A 13036-nucleotide genomic window follows, 5' to 3' on the forward strand; every position below is an offset into this window, starting at 1 on the left:
TTCTGTGATGATCATTTCATAGCCAGCAAAGACCCTCCAGAGCTCTCTTTGCCTCTGCCACAGTGACCAACAATATTCCAGATAGAGGGTGCTCTAGACAGATTGGAGCAGCTAGGAGGGAGAATGACAATGATGAGGAACAGAGCCTCCATTGACTCTCAAGTTACATACGTGTGAGCAAGAAATACACTTTTGGTTTTAAGCTCCATTGGGAGTATGGAGTTGCTTGATATAACAGCATGACCTAGTCTGTCCTGATTGCCATAATTCATAGCTTGCCTGGAACTTCCCAAGGAAAAGCCAAATTATTATTATTTTTTTCTTAAATACAGATGGAGTCATGGAACTGGGTGATGTCCCATATTGTCCTATTTCTATCTAGAGGTAGAAAGTTCAGTTATAGATTACTGCCTTTGATTAACAAGGATGATGTTCTTAATATTTTAAGTGTATATATATGATAAAAATTCATTTGGAGTAATGGTGACAGATATCTACTGCCTTTTTGCATCTTCTTGCTCAATGTTTTGTCCCTTTGAGCATCACAACTGGGCACAAGGAAGAATCAAACCTATGAATTCAGAGCATAGCTCTGTGAGCTAGTCCACAGAGAGGTTCACCCCCTCCCTCTGTGCTTGCCCTAATTAAATGATCTAGCATACGGGGCATTTCTGTCTGGATTTGAGGGTGTTGTAATAATGACATGATGGTGGCATCCCGGATAGGGTCAGTTAGCCTCACATTCCAGCATACTGATTGAAAGGACAAGCTTAGACGTCGGCCAGACCTGGTTCAAACCGGAGCTTCTAGCGACGATATTATCTTCCAAAGTGTAATTATTTCCAATAGCCTCTTCCATAAGAAGGAAATACAATATTTTAGTGCCTGGCACATAGTGCAGGTTATTACTGACTACTCTATACTCATAGGCTAAACCTACTCATAATGGAGCCTCTGCTTACAAGGAAAACCAAACACAGTGCAATTCCATCTCAGATATGGGAGAATATAAATAAGCATGCCATAGCAGACAGACCCTAAAATGGGCCCAATTATTCCCACCTCCTGGTGTTCACCTCTATGCAATCCTTTCCCCTTGAGTGCAGATGAGCCTTTTGACTTGCTTCTAACTAACAAAATATGCCAAAGGTGATGGGCCACCAATTTCTGTGATTAGGATATCGTATATGAAACTCCGTCTTAATAGAGTGGAGCTAGAGACTCTATTTGTGGGCTAGATGAAGAAAGTGGTCATGCTGGAGAAATCCACATGGCAAGGTACTACCACGGCCTCCAGGTGGTATAGGATGCCTCCAGGAGCTATAGGAGGTCTCCAGGAACTCAAGGCAGCCCTTTGCCAATAGCCAACAACAAAAAACCTGGGATGGTCCTACATTAAAAACATGAATTCTACTAATGACCTGAATGCAACTGGTCATGAATTCTTCCTCAAGAAGATAACACAGCCAGGCTGACACTTTGGTTGTAGCCTTGTGAGACCCTGAGCAAGGGATCCAGCTGGGAGCTGTGGCCAGACAAATTATGTAAAATGTGAGATGTGTGTTGCTTCAAGCTACATAAGTTTGTGGCAATTTATTACATAGCAATATGAAATTAATACACATGCCAAACTGGAAAATTTGTCTATTTTGTCACATAAATAACATTATCTGCATCTTTATTTAAATGATCAGTTATGGAATTATCTTCCTTTCTTGTATCACTTCCTTTCAGAATCAAATGAATTTCTTGGGATTTCAGATGTGTCACTTATAATCACATGGCTATACAAGAAGATGGCCCTTCAAGCTTAGTTTGGATATGGTTGATCAGGTTTTTGTTTGCTAATTTATTAATACTTGATCAAATAAAGAGCTCAGTTTAAGGAATAAACTTATTCTCTTAAAAATGCTTTTAAAATGAAATTTTAAAATTGAAAATTCCTTGTTGTGAAAAAGACTTAAGAGCATTTTATGCTAAGAAGGGAAGAAGTAAACAGTTATTTAGTCATTGGCCTAGTTCTGCTCATCATTAAAGACCCAGCATAATGTCATGTACTTTTGAACACATTTTTCACATCTCTCCAAGGTGGAGCACCATAACTATAAAACTTTTTACCCTGTGTTACAATTGCCTATTCCATAGCTATCAGAACTCAAGGAGTTGGCAAACTCTAGCCCATGGGCCAAATTCTGCTTACCTGATGTTTTTGTAAATGAAATTTTATTGGAACATAGCCATGTCCATTCATTTTCATATTAACTGTGGCTTATTTTTTGTAGTACAACAGCAGACTTGAGTGGTTGTGACAGAAACCTTACAGTTCATAAGTCTAAACTATTAATTCTCTGACCATTAATAGAAAGTTTGCTGACCCCTGCACTAGACCATGGACTTCATGAGATGATAGGCAGTGTCTTGTTCATTTCTGCAGCTTCGATATCAAATCCATAGCAGGAACTAAACTTTTAATTTAGTGAATACAAAGATGCATCAACAACAAATCTATCCATTTACCTGAAATTCAAGCCAACATTAGAATTTACCTTCCATGTAAATTAGACCTGCCCTACAGCACCTATAGATTTTTAAGACTGCAGATTGTCATAGAGAAATAGTCTGTCCTCATATTTAAGATTACCATGAAAGCTGAAAGAAGAATGAATAGAGCTGGCTAGTATAGTGGACACTCCTAGTCTTCCTAAGAAAACTGCATGCGGATCAAATTGCCATTTGTTAAGCAATTTTCACATTAGTTACCATGCCCATGTGCATTTCAGGGAATAGTCATTCTGTTTTAAGATTCACTTAGAACCAATTCACAAAAATGGTGCTGCCCTATTTGCCGTCCATGGAACCTTTTAATTTTGCTTTACAAACCTCTTTTGACATTGCTCTCTTGTCAAAAACAGGAAGCCATTACTTTTCAGCAGTAAACAAGTTCAAAATCAAGTTAACCACTCAACTCTCCAAATAAAGAATGTGCTTTGTATATATGAAAAATCATTTTTCAAATCTTCACTGAATGTATTAAAATTCTCACGGGAAAACCAAGTGCCTTAAAATTTTGTGGGAATCAAAGAATTTGAAGATTTGCCCTACCAGTTTGGTTTTTATCCAAACCCAATGAAATCCTTCAAATCTCCTGTGATTCACTCCTTCACTATTTCAGTCCCCTGAGATTAGTCTGAATGCTTCTTCATTCATTCATCCACCCACGATCTCTCTAGCTCCCATATGGGATGTATACAGTAACACTAACCACCAAGAACAAAGCAGAATGAGATGTCTGCAGTACATATCAAGTCTCAAAAAAGGTAACTAAATTGATACAGTTCCATCATTGCCCTCCTGAATTACCACAGATTGCTATATTTTAGAATATCAAATACATTATTGTAAAGTGTTGCCTAAAGATTTTATAAGTAATACTGAACTCATAGGAAAAGTATGAGTAGTAGAAAAAGTGTTTCTTTGTTTCATGATATGCACAGAAATTTCTTCCAAGTCACCTGATGAATACCCCACAGGAGAAGGGGCCCCCGACTCCTACTGAAGATATAAACAATGACTCACATGTTTTCCTGACCCATGACTCTATGTCATGGGATTGACCTTGCACCCTCATCACCGCTATCACCTCCTAATCACCTCCTCATCCTCAGCCAGGATAACATTCCCAATAGACTGCAGCAAATTAGAAAAAAAAAAAGAGAGAGAGAGAGAGAAACAGAGAGAGAGAACTGCTGCTTAGGGGTTTTAACTATATTTAACTGCCTACCTATGTATTAAATATAATCTGTTAGCTGTCATTTCATTTTAAAATAAATTTTCCTACTTAATTTGGGAAGAAAGTGTTTTGTCCTTTATTTAACAATATCAGCAATCAAGACTGCTTTTTTAATGTTCCTACTTGAAAGAAGATAAAATTGCCTTTCTTACGTCTGTCTCCTAATTTTTTAAAGGGATCCAATCACAAAGTCTTGAATCTGTGAATTAGAATACTGAAGAGCCACTGATTTGAGAATAGGAAGAAAGTATTTATGGTTCACAGAAGGCGAATGACTTATCCAAGGCAGTTTAGCTGTTTGGTGGCAGTGGATTACAGTGCCTACAACCCATATCCCTGGCTCTTGCATCTGTGCACTTTTTAATATCCCAGCTGCTCCCTACAGACCTACAGTGGCCAGCCCCTTTAAGGGTGCAATCAAACTGCACCTATTACTAAACTTTTTGATTAGCCCTATCCTTTGTTAACTACTCCTTTATTTTATGGCTTTTATAAATTTGGATATGTAGGCACTGCCAAAATCATTTGAAAATTAATTGTATCTTATTGATACATGGACTGTGTCTTTTGGAGGGCAGTTGTCAGACCAGTGATAGGAGCTATGAAGGAAGAAGGTATAGGATGCTGTGGAAGCTCAGAAAGAAGTGCCATGAAAATCGGCCTGGCAGAATATACAGGGTGGTAGTGGGAAGGATAGGAGAAGAGAGGGCAGCAGTGGTAAGAGAAAATAGAAGTTGAGGAATGGACAGGATTAGCCAAAAGTGGGAGGCCAGAGAAAGCATGGCGTTTTCTGACATGGCAATCACTGGGCCAAGAGATGAGGTTGGAAAGGAACTTGGCCTTTCAAGGAACGCTTTGGAAATCTCATGAGACATCATATTTCCCAGAGGGCACTCTAAAGAACCATAATCCCAAGAAACATTCTGGAAAAGGGGTGGGGATGGGGTGGTGACTGAAAAAGCACATAGGTTTGGGGCGCAGTTTGTTTATAACATAACATAACACTAGAGGCATCTACACGGACATCAGTACAGGCTTTCCCAGGCACCACCCGAGGCTAAAGCAGTGTTAATGTTAATATTCATTTTAAGCTCTTGAGAATATGGAGAGATAACTTTCTAAGGGTTAAAAAATATAGCAACCAGATATTTGTAAATACCATTTGTATTCTTCAACAGTAAATATCTGTGGGTATGTTTGTATTTCTCCCAAATACCCAAGTTATAAGCATTTATGGAGCAATATAAAATGCCTGTGGCTCAGCTCTACACCGCAACCACTGAATCAGGATCCCTGGGGGTGTGTCCCAAGCTTCCCAGATGTGTCCTCCATTTGCAGGTTTGAGACCCACTGACTATTCTGGTAAGGTCTGTGTTAGGTGACATTCTTATGGCCAGTGTCCATGTGCAGCCATAATGTCATTTACAACCCCTCCCTCCCACAACTACTCCCTGGCAACAAGCTCAATGTCATGGAGATGCTCCTCCCAGCAGAGTGGAACCAGTGGTCAGATTTATGGTTACATCTCTTGCATTTGTCTTTTTGCCTCCACTCTAAGTGGACTTCATCCTAGGTACCAGGGCACCATGTTGGCATCCTGTGAAAGCCTCTGCATCCCTGAGCCCCCTGTACCTCCTACCTTCTCGCACAGCTATGTTCTCTCTTTGTTTCCATGTCTCAGATCAGGCACAAACTTTGAACTCACCCAGATGAGTTTATTATCTTCTTCCCTTCACGGTCAGCATTATTGCCAGTCTGTGCATGACCCTCCTTGGTTTATTTCATTAGGGTTCCCCTTTATCACTCAGCCACTTCCATTAACCCCATTCTCAGCCTCTTGCTAAGGCACCTGCCCTGGTAGATCATGCTCACGTTCTTAGAACTTGTGTGTATTCTTGAAAAACATAGTGTTCTTTTCCACCTACCTATTACTGATGTGCATTAGTAGTATTGTGTATAAATCTAAATCTATTTCTTACCTTTTTTAGGATCACTACGTCTTTATGGACCTTCAGGCTGCCTCTGATTCCTTGCAGGTGGCAAGACGGCTGTGAAGACAGATTGATAAATTGAATTATGTATCCCTATTTAGACATATTATTAATCCTACGCCACATTCCTGTGGGTGTAAACTCATTGTAAAGAGGACCTCTGGAAGATGTTAGTGTGAAAGTGTGGCCCAACTGAATAAGGGTGGATCTGAATCTGATTACTGGAGGCCTTATAAAGAGAACCCAGAAGTCACAGATGCAAGAAGAAGAGGATATGACCATGTGACCAGAGGAAAAGATAATAGTCAAGTAACCCCCAAGGATTGCCAGAAGCCAGCACCAGAACCCTAGAATTTGGGGAGAAAGCATGGCTTGCCAAGGCCTTGACTTTGGACTCCATTTAGCTCAAAACTATACACTAATAAATGCCCATTGTTTAGGCCAGCCCATTGTGTGGCATTTGTCATAGTAGCTCTCGCAAACTAAGACAATAGAGCTCACACAGGGACACGGTGGAGCTCTGTGAACATTTCTCTGGAGTATAGAACTGGGACTGAGTTTTCTGAGTACTTTCAGTTCGAAGACTGGAGTGTATCAGTTCTGAGCTGGATGAAAGGGGAAAAAATAGTTAATTGGATGTGACATTAAGTTGTAATGTAAACAGTCTTCTTAGTACCTGAACTGTGAATGAAAGTAACCAAAAAACAGGGATCTGTTTGAGATATCATCAAGGGGCTATGAAGGGAGATTACAACAGTTTATATCTGAAGGCAGAAGTGGGAGAGAAATAAAGCTGCTTCCTGATGGTGGTCTACCAAGTTCAGCCTATTCAGTCACCAAATCACAGTCCCTGATGGTCCGGTTGTGTGTATCATGGCCAATATCATGCCTTTTATTTATTTCTCAGACATTCTAGTGTATCTTAGTATCTGGAAGAAGGTAACAACCTTTTCTTTTCTTTGTTTTCAATTATTCATAGCCCTTATTCTTCCATATCAAATTTAAAATTAGCTTGTCAAGCCCCCTCTACATTATGCCAACATCCTGCTAGAATTCTGCTTGGAATGTCACTGGATTTATAGATTAATTTGGTTTATTTTCAATAGACTCTTTGCCATGTTAAGGGCTCTTACTCATAAGTACTTATCCAGATTTCCTTTGAGATCAGTTACTAGAATTAAGAAAATGGCTTTATAAAGGATTTGAACATATCTTGGCAGCTTAATTCCTAGATATGGATCTCATATTAAATGTTATATTATTTTCTGTTTGAATACTAGGTTGATATTCTTACACCGCTGCCTCTTATTCCCCTAGACCAAGTGAAATATTTTACTCCTTACACAAAACTCCATTGTAACAGATCACATTGTACAGTACATGCTCATTGTTTAAATTGCCTACACACCCTTCTGGATTGTGATTCCTTTGAGGACAGAGCTAAACTCTTCTTCAATTTGTATCCTCAGCAGCAACCACAGATATACTCTTTTACAATGTTTTGTGAATGAATATAAAAACACATACAGCTATCATGTCACAGTACTGTAATTAAAAATACCTCAGAATGAAGGGACCCACCATGACAGAAGGTTTATATCCACTACTGGGTTTATCTCTAGATAGGCAGTTCTGAATTGTTTCCATCTCTAGAGTTTCCAACTCCAGTTGTTTTTATTTTGCTTTTGATTTTGTTTTTGCTTTCCTCATTTGAAGAGCTCCTTTGGAACAATTCTCCATACTGTCTGGGTCTCTGAACTATTAGAATTGGGATAAATTAATCAGTTATTCTCTGCCTCTCACTTTTTCACCTTCCATCCCCATACTATCTCCGGATAATGAGATGCTGTGGCTACAGGGCCAAGACCTCAAGCTTCTTTATGACAGATGAATAAAAGGCCACCATACTGTGTGGAAAAGGCCCAAGATCTCTTCTAGTTTTAAGGACTACCATAAGAATCCATACATTTATATTCTCTGCTTTTATACTCCCTCAATTTAGTCTCTTAATAGTCTAAATCCAGGTAGAGGTAATTTCCCAACAGTAGGCCCTAACCAAGAAATGAGGGTTATAGGTAGCCATTGGTTAAAAATCTATTTTGCAGATGTTAACTGATGTTGTTAATTGCACACCCACTGGTCACCTGTTTCTCATTATAATCTTGCTTTATGTATCCTAACTTCAAATTTCATGATGGGCATGGATTCTGTATTTTCTTATTGGGAATTTACAAAGTGAGGTGGTAGAAAGCAAATGAGCAAAGGGGGGAAGGAAAGAGGATTACTGCAGTTGAGGGGTGCAAGCCACTGATTTAATACGGCCTAACTTCAAGTCTCAGGTCTCCTAAAAATTCTCCCAGCTGCCATTATACTCGTGTCACCTTCATCCTTTAGGATAAACCCAGCTGAAACTGTGAGCAAAAACTTACCAAAAGAAAAGAAAAAAAAAAAGAGAGAGAAAACAACAACAAAATAGTTCTTTGGGGACAAACATTGACAGCAAGAATAGTAAGGAATGGCTCCTGTCTATTCACCCCACTCCACCAAAAGAAAGCCTCCCTTTGGCCACTGTCCCTGGTCCTTCCGTAACTGGTAGAGAAACATGCAAATAGAAAAGAATCCAGACATCTGGAAATGTTTTAGTTATCACAAGTTTTAGTAACTTTTCAAAGAGAAAATAACATTGAGCGAAAAGTCAAACAAAGATTTTGGTTCACTAAAGGGGTAAGAACCTTTCTTTTATGACCCTGTTCGTCTCTTATTTGATGGGATTACTCAGGAAATGTATTGCTATTTTGATTTTAAATTGCTCTAAAATATGTGATTACATAAATGCAATCCAGAATGAATCTCTGTAGAAAAAATGCTGGGAAGTATGACTATTTTTTACTGCATTTATTCCATTCTCTTTTTATTCCTTTCCTATGTCATGAAAATCCATCAATCTGTATTATCATTTTAGGAAAACATCCCTGAAAATGTTATTTGAAGTATCCAGCAAACCCTGGGTAATCTGGCTGTCAGATGTTGGCTCAATGATTGAAAATGTATAAAAACAAACCAAATACTAATGTCATCTAATCAGTCTAATTTTTGCTAAAATTACTAAAATAGATAGAGTGTTTACACTGTGTTCTTTTCTGTAACTTAATATATAATTTGGTACAATTTTCTGGGTTTTAAGCTTGTTTTCCTAGCCTAGCACACTGCTTTGCACACAGAAGTTTCTCAAGTGCACAGGATGCTGGGTTCAGCTCTGACCCTAACTAGCTGGCTGACTCTGGGCTAGTAAATTAAATTGCTTGAACTTCAACTTTCTTTTCTCTAAAATACAGGTAGTAAAAAAGTGATTCCTAGTTTATTGTGGGCAGTAAATGAGATAAGACATGAAAAGCTATTAACACAGTACCTGCATCTGATGTGATAATAGATGTTAGAACTGAACGGAATTTTCAAGAGCATTTAGTTCGGGGGCCATAGCATGTTTTTTTTTAAGGGAGAGGTTCCATAAATGATTCTCGAAGGGTATCTGACTCCAAAAACTTATGAACCATAAGTCAATCAAACTTCTTTTTGTCTTACCATGGGCTCCAGGGGTAAACGCAAAAGCTTATCATCACACAACTCCTTAATTTGTAGAACAAAACACTAGAGGCCAAATTCTCCACTTTTATGGCCAATACTCCTTCTACTCTATTATGCTAACTAGAGAATGAAGAGGTTAAAGCATTTAATGCATGCCAACAGCGAGCAAAGTTAATGACCCTGCTCTGTTTCCGAGGACCAGTCAAACTAATTTCAATGGCAGGAATAAAAGAAAATGCCCAAATGGTAAAAGTCATTGTTCTATATTTGATATCCATATTCAAACCCAAATCAATCAAAGAAAATGGGCATCATTTGGCTCCACAAATGGGTATAGCTAAATCCTGGCCCTCTAGGAAACTACTGTCAGACAAATTAGAGAAATGCTATCCAGAGGCACAAACGGCAAAGGGAAAGTAGGAGAGAAAGACAATTATTCCTATTGAAAACATGGGCTTTTTTTTTTTCATGGACTTGCATGTTAGAGAAGGAACCATTTTTATATTCGTCACCTATACCCCTGGATCATTCATGAAAACTGTCTTTCCAGGGCCTTAAGTGTCCAATTTACAGTGAGGAAAGAAAAGCTCTGGAACATTATCCTCACCGTTTTGTCTATTCTCCAGTCCTCTTTCCCATTAGCACAGAAAATGAATTGCATTTACCTTTAACTGCAGGTGGTCTCAGCTTCTCCCTCAATTCCTCTTGGTCTTGAATTAACTCTTCAAGGAAACCTATACAACATTGAAAAACATGCCTCTTTCAGGTCCTAAAAGTTTCTCAGGCTTTTGAGCAATGTGCATATCATTCTACAAGGTCATATAGGGTTGACTATGATTATGATCCATAAATTCTACTGTAAAAAATGCTATAATATATGGCCATGAGGGTTACATTTATGTCAAAGTAATTATTATTGTAAATATAAGAAAAAGGCTAAAGAAAGAAACACCACAACCCACGACACACAGTAGCTATCAGCTTTTTGCATTATCTTCACACTGGGTTGTCAAATAGCCTGCATCCCTTCTAGAATAACTGACCTGGCTGCAACTTCAAATAACATCACCTTAATGGACCAGTGGCAAAGACAGATTCCCAGGGAAGGGGGAAATTTAAAAGGAGATATCAGTTATTTACTGTACATCAAATTTGAAACTGCAGCACGTGGTTATTAGATGAATGTTTACTAACTTCCTGATGAGAAAAGTGATTAAATGATTTCCTTGCTGAAACTTTAAGGATAATTTTTCCATTTCAGAAAAAACAAAGCAAAAAGCCCCAATGCTCTACAAAGATGAAAGATCTCTTGGCCAATGCCTTTTCCAGGATATAGGTAAGAACTCTTCCACACATCTTCCTGGTATATCAAGAAGAAATCTGCTTAGAATCTCAAAGTCAGGGGTTCTTATGCCACATTGTGCCCAACTGACCTCATGATACCAGAAAATGGACTTTCTTTGCTGAACCTCAGGATCTTCACCTGTAGCATGAGAAGGTGGACTGGGAAGTCTTATTCCAGCTCTAAAAGCCTTTGAGTTGGTAAAAATCTCTTCTTATAGCTAATGAACATCTCTCACTCTCTCTTTTTTAAGTTCCATAGAGTTGTCCTGAATTATCTCCAGAGAGTTTTATAGGTATGTGAAAACCAGGTGTAGCAAGCAGAGTAATGACGCTCAACCCCCAAAGACATCATGTCCTAATGCCTAGAACCTGTGAATATTTTATCTGGCATGGTAGAAGGGTCTTGAGATGGGAAGATTATCTGAGATCATCCAGGTGGGCCCACTGTAATCCCAAGGTTCCTTATAAGGGAAGAAAGTAGGAAAGCTGGAGAAGAAGTTGTGATAACAGAAGCAGAAGTCAGAGTGATGCATTGCTGAGTGACACATTGGAAGGGGGCCATAGGCCAAGGAAGGCAGGCGGCTTCTAGAAGCAGGAAAACCAAGGAATTCATCTAGATATACTTTTTTATTGCCTATTTAATATCTTGTTTGCCCTAAAATCAGCATCCTCAAACAAGAAACTATTTTTAAAATGCACTACTCAAAGGTGTGTGTGTGTGTGTGTGTTTGTGTGTGTGTGTGTGTGTGTGTGAGTACGGATAGTCTTGGGCAATCAGTTTTCTTACTTTTCCTATAAAATGAGAATACTACATGAGGTTTAGCTTGGGCACAACAAATTAAGTGCTCAAACTACAGTCATTGTAGCTAATGATAAGGATGTGGGTGAAGAGGATGATGCAGGAGGTAAGGAAGCTGGTCTCAACATTGGAAGAAAACACCAATCCCTCTCCTCCTACATCATTCAACCTTGAGGAAAAAGCAAAACCCCTTTTCCAAAGGGAAACCCAACATGATTGCGGGCAAGGATGCACTATCTGCCAGGACATGTCAGTCCTCTTGTAGAAGGACATGGGATCATTCAATTATTTTTCCTGGCTCCCACTTAAAGACGATATCCTCAGGGTGATTCCATGCCCTCCTTGCTCCTTACCTCTGTGAACAAAAGCCTAGGGCTGAAATGCTCTTAAAGGGGGAAAAAATAACCTCAGGCTTCTGAGTCATGTTATTACGTGGGCAAGCCCTCTCCCATCCGCCCTTCCCTCCACCATGCCAGCCCAGGCCACAGCAATCCTTAAAACATTTTATAATGAAAACAAGTCCATGTTAAAGAGACTGAGAGTGATCTAAGTCATTAGGTCTCTTAACCTTTGGCAAAAGTAACAAGCTGTGCTTACACTGAAAATGGTACCATGCCATACTTTCTTCATCGTAAAAGATAAGAGTGTTGAGGACCCATGTAGTGGGAAGAACTGTGGCAGCCCTCATCTGTTTGCAAAGAACAGAACTGCGCCTGACAACTGTCTTCCGACATGCCTGATATTCACATGACTATTCTGAGTGCCTCTACCCAGCAAAGCAGAGACAGTTTTCTTATTAGTTTGTTTTTCTTGACCACAGTTATTGCAGAAAGCATGCTATAAACTGGAGCTGACTATAAAATAGGAGTAAGTAGTAAAAGCAATTGTAAAACACATTGCAAACATGAAGTGCCATGCAAATGCTATAATTAATAAGTACTCCTCCCACCCCCAGTGTACCTCGTGGTTTATAAACACGAGGGTAAGACACCCCCCCAGGCAAGATTACAGAATGCAGAGAGTCAGAGGACAGGAAGTCCATGGAATTTAGCAGTTAGAGAGACCTGGGTTCAAATCCCAACTAGCTCTGATGGAGCTTAACCATTTAACTGTGAAAATATTGCCTAACCTCTCTGAGCCTCAGTTTTCTCATGTGTAAAATGGGGCTAAACAATATCTATCTTTTAGGGCTTCTGTGAATCTTAAATCAACAAGTAAATAATAATATTACTATTAATGTCTAAAACCACATTCTAAGCAAAGCCCTCCTCTGGACAGTTGGTTCTGTTGGTTCTTAGAAGGTGCCTTGAAACTTAATGTTAAATTTTCTCCTCTCTCCCACAAGGTTACACAACAAAAAATACTCCCAAAGAGAACTTGAGATGGAAATTTAAGGACAATAATGTCAAAGAAAAAAGCAGGCAGAATGGGGAAAATAAATAAGAAATTCAGGCAAAGGCCATGATCATAAATGGACTCAAAAGGAGCAAATTCTTAAGACGTTGATTTTATCTAAGTAGAGTTATG

At 39.1% G+C, this 13036-nt stretch overlaps 2 long non-coding RNA genes across 3 annotated transcripts in view; one reads left to right on the forward strand and one right to left on the reverse strand.

Annotated features, from left to right (window-relative positions):
- Positions 1–6900, forward strand: part of LOC143649262 (uncharacterized) — a 43726-nt gene extending 36826 nt beyond the window's left edge. The window contains exon 5 of one of the 2 annotated variants that reach the window (XR_013158938.1): positions 5779–6900. This is a non-coding gene — a long non-coding RNA (uncharacterized LOC143649262). The remainder of the gene's footprint in view (positions 1–5778) is intronic. The other variant, XR_013158937.1, reaches the window with a different exon arrangement.
- The window catches only part of LOC143649275 (uncharacterized), a 53669-nt gene extending 43529 nt beyond the window's left edge, over positions 1–10140 (reverse strand). Inside the window, exons 1-3 of the long non-coding RNA XR_013158940.1 lie at positions 10032–10140; positions 7363–7539; positions 5770–5838 (exon numbers count right to left, since the gene is read on the reverse strand). This is a non-coding gene — a long non-coding RNA (uncharacterized LOC143649275). The remainder of the gene's footprint in view (positions 1–5769; positions 5839–7362; positions 7540–10031) is intronic.
- Between the last annotated feature and the right edge of the window lie 2896 nt (positions 10141–13036).

The sequence above is a fragment of the Tamandua tetradactyla genome, chromosome 1, assembly GCF_023851605.1.
Source record: "Tamandua tetradactyla isolate mTamTet1 chromosome 1, mTamTet1.pri, whole genome shotgun sequence".
Lineage (NCBI taxonomy): Eukaryota > Metazoa > Chordata > Mammalia > Pilosa > Myrmecophagidae > Tamandua > Tamandua tetradactyla.